A 12,203-nucleotide genomic window follows, 5' to 3' on the forward strand; every position below is an offset into this window, starting at 1 on the left:
CTACCCATCTCTCTCTCTCACACACACACACACTAACCCGACCCCTAAACCTACCCATCTCTCTCTCTCTCTCTCTCTCTCTCTCTCTCTCTCACACACACACACACACACACACACACACACACACACTAACCCGACCCCTTAACCTACCCATCACACACATACACACAAGTCAAGCGTTTTTTTGTCTATAAAACGCCGATATCAGGCTTGGTGAAACCCGTAGTTGTTGGGACATCAGAGACCAGTTTGTCCAGGAGGGCAACATGTTTATTAGCAATAGCTAACGTTAGCTCCGTAGTGTCCGACGTTTTGAGCCATTCCTACGCACATTGCTTGATTTTTTTTCCCATCGGACTTCAGTAAAGGGCTGCGAACCTTTCCCACCATCTTTTCCGACATGAAGAATACACTTTACGGGTGTTAATCGAGCTTGATCGCCGCTATCAGATGAAGATGCGCTGCTTACGTCCTCCTCTGTTTACATGTGCGTAGTGATATTGGCTTGATTTCGGCTGTGACCTACTTACATTTTCGATGCTGATTGGTTGAAAATCGAGCTCAACCGTTTTAGACGTCTCAATACGCAGTCAATATAGTGCGCCAATAAATACACTTTTCTCATTAACTGCAGGAAAATGCGTGGAGAACTTTTTGCTTGGATACCTTTTATTAACGTTGAACATATTGAGCAAAAGAAAAATTAGTGCCCCGTTTGTCGGAACGAAACTGAACGATACAGCTCACGTACAGCGGCCTAATGAGGCGAAACAACCCCTTCAGATGAATCATCAGTCCATTAATAACTGGACACACGTCAACAGACTGATTTTAACCAATAAGGCTACTGTATGTGAGAATCATTGGAATAAAACAGATTTAAAGATACTTAACTCTTTAAATAATAATAAACAACTCCAAATATTTTTGCATATGTTGGTGTTTTGATATGATTTTAAAATATGCTGTAAACAGGGTTAGCCTATTATAGTTTTGCATTTTTCATTAGTTTTTATTTTTATTTCGTTTTGACTTTTTGTTTTCAAATTCAGTTTAGTTTTAATTAGTTTTTAAAGTGGGTTTGCTAGTTTAGTTTAGTTTTTATTTTTTGAAAATGCTTAGTTTTCGTTTAGTTTTTATTAGTTTTAGTGTTAGTTTTAGTCTTTTTTTTTGTAATTTGGGTTATTTGTCAGGGGCAAGATTCAAAAAGACATAATGACATAACATTATTTAATATTTGAATCACAGCTTATATAGTGTTTTGACATCGACAACCACAACCAAAAAGTGCATTTTTCCTCAAACTTGCGACTAGTTAACTTTCTAAAGAAGGCGCAATCGCTTCTCGGGTCGACAATAACACACTGACAAAATTATATTCAGAATTTAAAATATTTTTATACCACTTTTTAATGTGTGATTGTGTAAAGGTGTTCACGAGATAGAGAGACCAACCTTTCGCGAACTTGCTTTCAACGTCGGACGAACACTCGTTCTCATGGAGACGCGGTGTGCACAGAGGGGAGGAGCTGTGTGTTTGTGTGTGTGTGTGTGCGCGCGCGTGCGTATGTGAGAGACGCATGAGTGACAGAGAGAGCAGGGAAAGGAAATGCAGCTGAACGAATACGCTGCGTGTTTTAAATAGCGTTTTTTCCCACCTAGTTTTCGTTTTTTCGTTCGTTTTCGTTAACGATTATAACCTTGGCTGTAAAAGGTTATTATATGGTACGATAGTTATTTTAGGCTGTTTAAATTGGAAAATAAAGCTGAGATTCTGCGGCACCCCTAGCCAGTTGTCACCAGGTTGTCACGGCACCCACTTTGGGAACCACTGATATAGAACACACAGTCTGGAGAGCGGTATGCAAAACGCAATCGCAGGGCTGCCAACTCTCACGCATTTAGCGTGAGACTCACGCAATTGACACTTTTCACACGCTCTCACACCACACATCCATTTTCTCGCGCACAGAAAAATTGCGGAGCAAAGAGGTACTTTTAATATTAAATTAATTCTCAGCTCTTAGATTCCGTCAATTTTATTACGAAATTCAGACAAAAATACGTTTGGCGCTTGTAAATGTGACGTGACAGATCGCTGAGCGCCTCAGTTCAAGTGCACGTGAACCGATAATCTGTTACTTTTTTATTTAAAGATGCAGTACAACTTACCGAAAGTATACATAATTTCGACCAATTAGTGTTTTTCAACCACGGAAAGAGGTCAATATAACAGCAGGAGAACAATTATGTCACATAACGTTACATTTACCTCAAGAAAGCCATTTAATGACCATAGCATGTTAATTGAATAGAAAAAATAGCTAGAGAGGAGATTTTGCTGAGCACTATATTACATTTTTATTATATTTTTACTTATGTCATTAAATAATTGTTATTATAACAAAAACTGCATTATATTTAATTTAATTTGTTATTTTTAACATTTAAAAATACCAGCAGATTGGGCCCTCTATGTGTACAGCATTAGATGAGATTATTTTTTTAAATAAAATTTAAACGTATCCAAATTAGTCAATATTGAATCAAAATCGGAATCAAATCACAAGGATGGAATTGAAATCTTGAAATTTTTGTCAAGCAATAATAAAAACTGTATCCTACCAGTCATAAACATTGTAACATGTTGTCACTAAACTGCATAAAATTCTATTTAGTTACTAAATGTTTTGACAATCACAATTACACTTATTGTGATGCAATATTTGTTTTTACATTTCATTTATTGTTTACTGTGAACATAAATAATTGCCTTTTTTTTTTACTACAGGTCAACATCTAACTGAATATCACTGAACATTCTGTTGCAACAAAAACAGAAAAGGTAAGCATACAGTCTTGATCCCTTATGAACATAAATCATTATAAATTTAAGATAATAAAATAAATTATTAAATTAATTGCAGACAGAATCTTAACTTTTTACATCTCATTAAATATTGTAAAGATGTTGGAATTATCTAATTTAAAATCAGTTAAAAGATCAATCAAGGGAAAACAACAAACAATGAAAAATATGTCCCAAACGTGGACAAATGTGATTAATAAGATGACTTTTCTTCTTTTCCTATTCTGCAAAGACCGCCTCTGCAAAGTGATACCTCCCTCTGTTGTCTATTGTTGGGTTGAAAGTCTCAATCACTTGGTCAGGAGTCACCCAAGACTTATCTTCCATCACAGGTAAGATGAAGACAAATCCATCTCTGTCATTCCTTCTTAAAAACCTTATTTCCAGTGCCACCTGGTCTTGGTTGTTAACAAGTCTGACAAACTGTCTGACAGATTTGTTTGCCCTGAATTGGACCAAGACACAGTCTCCAGTTTTGATGTTCCTTGCAGCTGCTGGGTGGAGCTCAGAGGACTGGTGTGTGGGACTTTCAGCTGATGGACACTGACTGTTCTGCCTCGGAGTAGATTTTGTGATGCACTTCTCCCCAGGTGACTGGCTCAAAATGATGGACTGTCAAGCTGTGGTCATGATGACCCATCAGCCAGCCTATGATGCTCTATAAAATCTGAGATTTCGGTGGATGTAATCAGTTTGATTTTAATGTTTGGGCAACTCTTCCTTGCAGAATCTACAAATGAAGCAGCATCTGTCACAAGGATAGCCTGTCTGCTGAGGACATCAGTGTTAACATCACGCTTCACTGTTGCTCCCACACCATCCACTGCACCTTTGCCGTGGCTTGTGGCAAAGAAGTGCCACTGTACTTTTAAAGTTGGAAACAACTCCTTGAAGGTGGCTGACATGAAACACCAGATGAATTTGTTTTTAAACTGAGAGGCAGCTCCATCGCTAAAAATGCGCATCACTCTCATTGCAGGATGTTTCTCTTGAATGTCCAGGACAATCTTGGTGAGGAACGTTGCCACAGACCTCTTGTCATGGTCCAAGCTGTCACTCACTATGGCATATGACTCTGGTTCTCCATCAGACCACAGAACAGAGGGAAACACTGTGACCTGTTTCTGAGGCCAGTATGCTGACTGGATCTGATCTTGGTAAGCAGTCGTGTAGTTCTCTGCAAAATCTACCTGCAGCACCACAGTTTCCTTGTCTGTTTTTGACTGCATTCTTCTGGCCTGGAAAAATGTGCTTTGCTTTCTCTTCACAAAACAGTAATGCAGAAATTGTGTAGCTGCTGTCTTCAGAAGATCTAGTACATCACCTAGTGTGCCACTCTTCTGGACCTTATTCGGCAGCCCTCCTGTTGCTTCCCATGTGTACCAGGTCACCTTAATTTGTTTGTCTTCCTCTGGATTGTTACTAAGAACACTGATTTCCAACAGCTTTCCACTCCTGCATTCAGCACACTGGCCTAACATGCAGTGAGGACTGTCTGGATTGCAGGCCGCAGCTTTAATAAAATCCTGTGTGCTCTGGAATGCTTGCCTTGGGACGACACGTTGCACACAGTCCAGGGCTAATTTAAGATTCTCATGATAACGGCACAGACAAACATTTCTTGGAGTATCTGAGCACCGGAGTACATGAGATGGTCGAAGCTCAGCAAATTTAGATTTCCCAATTATAAACTCCGGATGTTCACTCTTGAAGGCCTCTAGAACAGACATTGTTAAATGTCGTTTCTGGATTTTCTTTTTTACTCCTCCCTCTCTGACTGTGAGCACATCCCTCATCCCCGGTGCTTGCCTTGAGATGTCATCTCTCTCATAGAACTCCTTGACTTGATCATATGTAGTAGTTGTGGTATTAGTATTTTTCTTTTTCTCTTGAAGAAGGCACAGTGATGTTGGGATATATATATATTTTTTTTTTTATAACTATACATTTTTTTTGAGGGCTGCTAGGCAAAGCTCGGAGTGCTCGTTTTACAGCCTTGCCTAGTGACTGTCTTGTTTTAAAAGGTGAATTTTGTGGGGACTCTTCTCATGTGTCTTCTTCAGAAAATGCCTTTTCCTCTGTCTTTGTCTCGCAAGCTCCCTAACTGTTTCTGCCACTTGTTTTGATTGTGTTTCTTTCTTTCTTAGTCTTTCTGCTTTTTTCCTTATCCTTTCCTTTTCCTTGAAATTTTCATTACTCCTCTTTTTCTCTCTGAATGTACGTTGTCTTGCTGTATTTGTTTTTGCCATTGCGCTGTAGGATGAGATGTATATATTATAAATACATTTTATTGTTGTTTCTTTATTTGTTATTGTATTTATTTTTTTATTATTGGTTGTTGTATTAATTACTGTTATTCACATAGATATTTTGTAATAAAAAATAGTTAAAAGCTAAGCTGATTTTTTTCATTAGCCAGTGCGTTCTATATATATATATATATATATTTGTAATTTATACACTTTTTCTCTAAATTAAAATGTACATATAGATATCAGATTACTTAACCAATTACTGCAATGTCCAGAGATCGCAGATCTACAATCACCACAGAAATAACTGCTTTTGACCACAGAGGGCGCGCGCGGGAAAGAAAGTTCGGATGCCAGCAGTCCTTCACTGACCAATCAGCGTTCATTAGCAGAATGCTAGCGTGTTATGGGCAACAACTCAACCTGTAAGAAATCGAAAGGACTTAAGTACTCGTTCATTCAACTTTCGACCTATAACCCATGTTGAACTTGCAAAACCTACAATAAATTTTTTATTGTATTTAGCCGTCAAGCCCCATAGACTCCCATTCAGTCTGCACTCGCCCGCGATCACCTCCAGTGGAACTCTAATGGAACTGCAACCAAGATCTATACAATGGGGCTAATAGGAAGTGCCAAGGCTCTCCGTAGACGGTGTAACGAATACGACTTTGGGTTAATTTGAATTAGCTCAAGAATATAGGGAATTTTGGAAATATTAATAATTATGACTCATGGTCATAATTCATAAGTCGCATGTACATTTATTTTATCAATTATAGAGATTACCTTGTTCTGTAACTGGTCTGATCGTTATTCGTCCCGCGAATAAATGTGAGATTATCACAGTTAAGAAGGGGTATCCCTTTACAAACTCCAAGAAAGTTTTATCTTCTGGCCACGAACATCAAACTTTCTAAATTTATTAATTAAAACTACTCAATGTAGTCTATATATATCGAGCTTGTAGCTAGATCTTTCGTTTCATTGACTTTATAAAAGTGGGCTTTCAAATACAGAGACAGTTAAAAAGATATATGGATTTTTATAAATGTAAAACTAAAGATTATATGAGCTACAAATACAAACGTACGTAAAAATACAAACAATAAAACAAACACACATTTAACCAAACAAGAAAATACGTGATCAGAATAAAATGAAATGAAAGAAAGAAAGAAAGAAAGAAAGAAAGAAAGAAAGAAATAGAGAGAAGGGAAAAGCTAGTAATTATTACGTACAGAAACCTAAGGTCACGAGACACCTGGAACAGCTTTTGTCAGATATACTTGCGAGTTTGTCTTCTGTTCGGGTGATGCTGAGAGGCAGGAAAGCGCGGACGGTGTCCTGTTTCTGCCGCGTCTTCCAGTGCCGCGGAAGTTTAAAAGGCTTACTGACTGTAATGTTACCGAGAAAGTTCATCTCCCGGGATGGGAGAGGCCGGAAATCTTGGCTTCTATGAGGGAAATCTATGACTCGAACATGCGTTCGTTCGATAGAGAAGGCCAGGGCCTTCTTCAGATGTTCCTGGGAGAAGCGCTGCGCCGGAGAGGAGGAAGGGCGGCAGCAGGAGGTGAGAAGGAAAGAGCCGGAGAAGAGAGAGTGGAAACAGGGTCTCTTGCTTTTTAAAGACATCTGTTTACACCCTCCTGTTGGGGACAACAGCCAATCAGATCTTCTTATCTGAAAGCGGGAACATTTTCTTTGTGTGAAGAAGAAACGCCTACTTTGACTTTGTCATGTGAGAGATGGAATTCGTATTTTCTCTTTCAGAAAAGATAATACCCATAAGAATACATTTCATCTCATACATATATGCAATTCCGTGAGATCACTACGATTAGAATGATACCAGACATGGTGTACAGAATATGGGAATACAGATATGCATTTCTAATGTAGGATTCTGAGCATCTTAAGAGTCAATTGATTTCTATGATAGAACATAGAAAATCCCAATCTGCCATGGAAATTATACACACATAAAAATACATATCAAAAACATGGCTATTGGATCGCATGTGTGGAAGTGTATGTTTCAAAGTCCACGAGTGTGTTTGTGTGTGTGCGCGTTGGAATGTCTGCTTTCCTGGGTCGTAAAGTTTTATGGTCTGAGGTAGGGTTACAAAACCATGATTCTATTTGAGACCCTAAATTGGGAGAAACATTCTTTCGACAGACACTTAGAATTCAAAACCAGAAACCACACCTCTATTATAAGGTATACTAACCACACATGCATAATGGAATTGTACATATATTTAAAATCACTATTGCTTATCCTGAGTTACACACAAAGGTTGGTCTCTTGGTGTGTGTGTGTGTGTGTGTGTGTGTGTGTGTGTGTGTGTGTGTGTGTGTGTGTGTGAAATGTCACGAGGCTGTGAGGTTGGGGGGAGTACCAGCCAAACTGGCTGGCAAATTGGTCCTCGTGGGGCAATTATTAACCAGCAAGAACACAAGACGATGTGTCTTGCCATCACATGATCTACTTAATGCGAGAAACAGATGTCATTGTTGCTACAACGGGCTCTGGTCGTCATCACGAAAGGCGCGTCTCATCTCTCTCTCTCTCTCTCTCTCTCTCTCTCTCTCTCTCTCTCTCTCTCTCTCTCTCAGAGACTGTAATAATGCTAACATTATGGCACTAGTTTGATTTCTAAAATGTTCTGATGTACAGTAATAGAGATCAATTTAATATATGTGTGGGGTTTTTTTTTAACAGTAACAACATGTTGAAAGACCGGGGTGGGTTTAAATAAGTTTGACTTCTCCGTTACAAGCAATAGATCGATTTATGTTTCGTATTGATTTAGTCAGAATGCTTCTTGATTGCCTTTTGTTATGTGTCATTATATTGCTATAAATAAATTAATTCATTCAACAAATATGCGCTGGTTAAATCATGCATGATTTAATATGAAGCGTCCGTAATCCTTAGGGTTAAATAAAATGGTAATTTTCTGCCATTATTTGTTTTTCTACAGATTTGTTATGTGTGCAAAGTGACATGTGCATTTTTATAAAACGGTTAGTTCCCATCCTTGATTCTGATTGGTAGAATCAAGGATAGCTGTGCTTTATTCACGATAAAACATGGCTATGACCGCTTCACCCAACGGTTCTATGTATCACTACAACACCCCTAGCAACCACTCTTAGCAACTTAAACACATGTGCGATCTCATTGATATAGCGATCTTCGCCCGTGACGTCATGACGCGGTTACGTGCGCTCTGGTTGGCAGAAGAAAAGTAATGGCCGCTTGCTGCGCAGCGCAAACACAGAAGAAAAATGGATGTATCGTGCCGTGTGATCGGCTGTGTTAACAGGTTCGATAAGAGTAACCCCAAGAGCTTCTACCGCGTACCTGAACAGCCTGAATCAAGAAGAAAGCTTTGGATTTCTGCAATTAGGCGTCTAGAACCCAGCAGAAAACAATGGGAGCCAGCAGACCACGATCGCATCTGCTACCTACATTCTCTGTGATGCTGTCACTTTTGTCTGACGTAGGACGTAGCGCAGGAAGCGTTGTGACGTAGAACGAACGTGACAGCGCAGCCAGAGAGCAGAGCAAAACAAAACTCTATGTTCGTTCTACGTCACGACGCTTCCTAAGCCAGTTATTTTCGTTTATAAAGTTTTAAATATGTATATTTTTACGACAAAACCGCACAGATTACCCTCAGAAGGCCTTCGTTTATCCCCCTGGACCCGGATGGATTACTTTTGTGAAGGATGCATGCACATTTTGGGACTTGAAGGAGGTGGACCCCATAACTTGACATTATAACCACTGAAAGATCTAAGACATTTTCTAAAATAACTGAAAATGTGTTTGTCTGAAAAAAGATTGACATATGCATCTCGAACGGCTTGAGGGTGAGTAAATCATGGGTTTAATATCATTTTTGGCCGAACTATCCCTTTAAACGAGCTGCTGAGACGCTCATCGAAGACCCATCTACTCCGAGTCACAACACAAAATAATTGAAAATGTTCTCATAAGATGTCAGGCCACTTCTTCATTGTGCTCCGCGGGTGTGATAAATATTAACCATCCCGGTGTTTAATAGTGTTTTGTGCGTGCTCCCATAACATGGCTTCTTACCTACCGGCTAGCGAAACGGATGTCTAACACATTAGAAGGAAGTACTTCATCGTATTTACTTCAGCGTTGCAAAATAAGGTGGATAGGATTGCTGAAATCGCACAGACTGTAGCAGGCATTGAACGTTTTTAATCACTACGGTCAAGCATTGGGTTACTGATTATGTACGATTATCAACCCAAATTTTGATTTTAGCGCAGCGCGTCAGTGTTGCACGTCACCACGTAGGCTCACTATTGGCCGACGCTGGTCATGTGTGTGATGCATGTGATGTGCAACACAGACGCGCTGCGCTAAAACACTACGTAAACCAACTCGAGGCCCAGAGAGAAGGAAATGAATAGTGGAATAAAGTCGTTATTTTTGTTTTTTTTTGCGCACAAAAAGTATTCTCGTCGCTTGATAAACTTAAGATTGAGCCACTGGAGTCACTTGGACTATATTAACAATGTCTTTAATAACTTTTCTGGGCCGGCAAGTTATAACATCTTTAGAAGCCTATGGAGGAGTGATCCAGCTCTCAGATTTAATAAAAAATATCTTAATTTGTGTTCTGAAGATGAACGAAGGTCTTACGGGGTTGGAACAACATGAGGGAGAGTCATTACTGACAGAATTTTCATTTTTGGGTGAACTAACCCTTTAATGACATTTATTAGGCAGCGTTTACAAGGCGGAGATCTGAAACTATTCAACATTTGCGATTTATAACCTCACATCTGAAAGAGAGGCATACTTTTTTTGCGTACGTTCGTCCTCCGAATCATACGTTCACATTTAAGAAATTATGTTAATATCAATGTAGGAAAGTTTCTTTGCCACATTTTATAAATGAGGCCTGTCCCAATAGCCACGCTTGTGGTCTTTGCACTTGACTACTTGTCTACTTACATGTCTACTAGCTTGATATTCATGACTTTGCACTTAAAAAAAAAATCTGAATGTGTGTTCAGTAGTTCCTTTGCAACACAACACAGTTTAATTGTGGTGCCCTAATTAACCCTAAAACCGAATTCTGGACAAATGTGGGCAAAATATTTTTGATTTATTTTTAAAAAATACTTCCCTTGATCTGAGCGGTACAAGACTTGGCTAATTTTCCTAAGTTTGCCTCCTGAACACACACAATTTTTTTTGACTCAATTCTACAATGTTAAGTGGGTGAAATAAAAAAACTCCTTAATCTTGTATTTGGGTCAAAAATGGGCACCCATAGAAATGAATGGAAAAAACTGTAATTTAGAGCATTCTTCTTGTTTTTTTGTAAAAATAAATCAATAGATCCAATACAATGCATATCTAACATACACACAAATGAAGGGCTGATCCTGTACAACATTCTCATCATGGCAAAAACTCACACTCAAAAAAAAAAAAGCATAATTTACATAGAAAATATGGTACTTTTTGAAGTAAATAAATTCAAAAATACCCCCAAAATAAAAAAACACACCATAAATGGATAGACAAAATTTTATCGAAGACAGTGATATAACATTTATAATAAATAAAAAATAGGATCACATCTGAGTCCTCTGTGCCCACATTTGTCCACAATTACAGAATTAAGGGCTATAAAGTGAATACGGTTTGAGGGCTACGTGGTAAAAAGCAGTTGAAAACGTTTTAGAAAATACACATACTCATCTCTGTACCAATAAAATCTGGAACACTTTATGTTTTACAAACCAATTATATGTAATCTAATTAATTTGACTTGCACTGTAAGGTTCATCATGGGATTTCTGGGAATTTATCCGACCTGGGAAAGTCTTGTGCACTTTCTGTCATTTGCACACACTCTCGAGTGGCCAAGAACACAAGTGTTGGTATTGGGACAGGCCCACTGCACTACACACTTCAAATGTCTATATGCTTTTCACATTTTACTATGAAGTGTTTTATTGGTGTATATGCTCTGTCCCGCCTGATCAGACGAGGTGATGAATGTTAAGCGAGGCGTTCACAGAGCTCATATTCCCTCTGACAGGTCCTACACACGGAGTCTGGAGCTGCTGGAGCTCCTGGTCCCCATGTGTGTCTGGAGCAAAGACACGAACACGGGAATGCAACAATCCCCCGCCAAAAGACGGAGGTCTGCCTTGTCAAGGAAGCAGTAATCAGAAGAGAAGTTGTTAAAAATCTCATATTCTCATGTTGACAGTTTTCTTATAAACAACACCACTTCTGTCTGCATCAGTGGCGGAGCTAGGGGGTGACCAGGGGTGGCCATGGTGCAACTGCTGTTTCTGTCTCTTTTTTTTATTGACAAAAATCGCGTTTTTTAAAACGCTGAACCGTCTCTTTAAGACCACAAAAAACGTATGACTTTTCAGACGCACACTCCAACTTCACCTCAGCGCCAGGCGCAAGTCAAACGAGTGCGGAAATGTGCAAGTGCTGAATGAGCTTCAGCAGAACATCAGACAGCAGTGTTGCCAGATGTACGATAATTATCGTATTTGTACGATAATTTTGACCTCTGTACGATGTACGATCAATAATGGAAAAAATCCTATAATGTACGATAATTTCAGAACTGTGTGACACTTCAAATGATGGTCGTTGTAATCATAGGGTTTCTCATTGATCTAGCTGTTGATTCTACGTCTACCGGGATAAGAACGTATAGAGAGAGGGAGCGAGAGACCTTGCGCGTGTGTGCTAGTGTGCCTCCAGTGGCGGTTCTAGAGGGGGGCCAGTGCCCCTGTGACAACAAGCTTGGACCCCCATGTGGCCCCCCTAAATGTGGAGTGTGAAATAATTTTTACAAAACTATTTTTTGCTATCGTTGTTTTTCACATCCGTTATTAGACACGGAACACAAATGTAACCCTAGAGGGACTGCTTAAATCGGATCTGCAGGTTTTTTTCAATTCAGAAGTTGGTGGACGTTTTGCGCGAATATTATAGTTAAAGCAAAGAAGGAAATATAGAGGTGAGTAAAGTTGTTAATATGTTGTATTTGTAT

The sequence above is a fragment of the Abramis brama genome, assembly GCF_963993115.1.
Source record: "Abramis brama genome assembly, chromosome: 7".
Classification (NCBI taxonomy): domain Eukaryota; kingdom Metazoa; phylum Chordata; class Actinopteri; order Cypriniformes; family Leuciscidae; genus Abramis; species Abramis brama.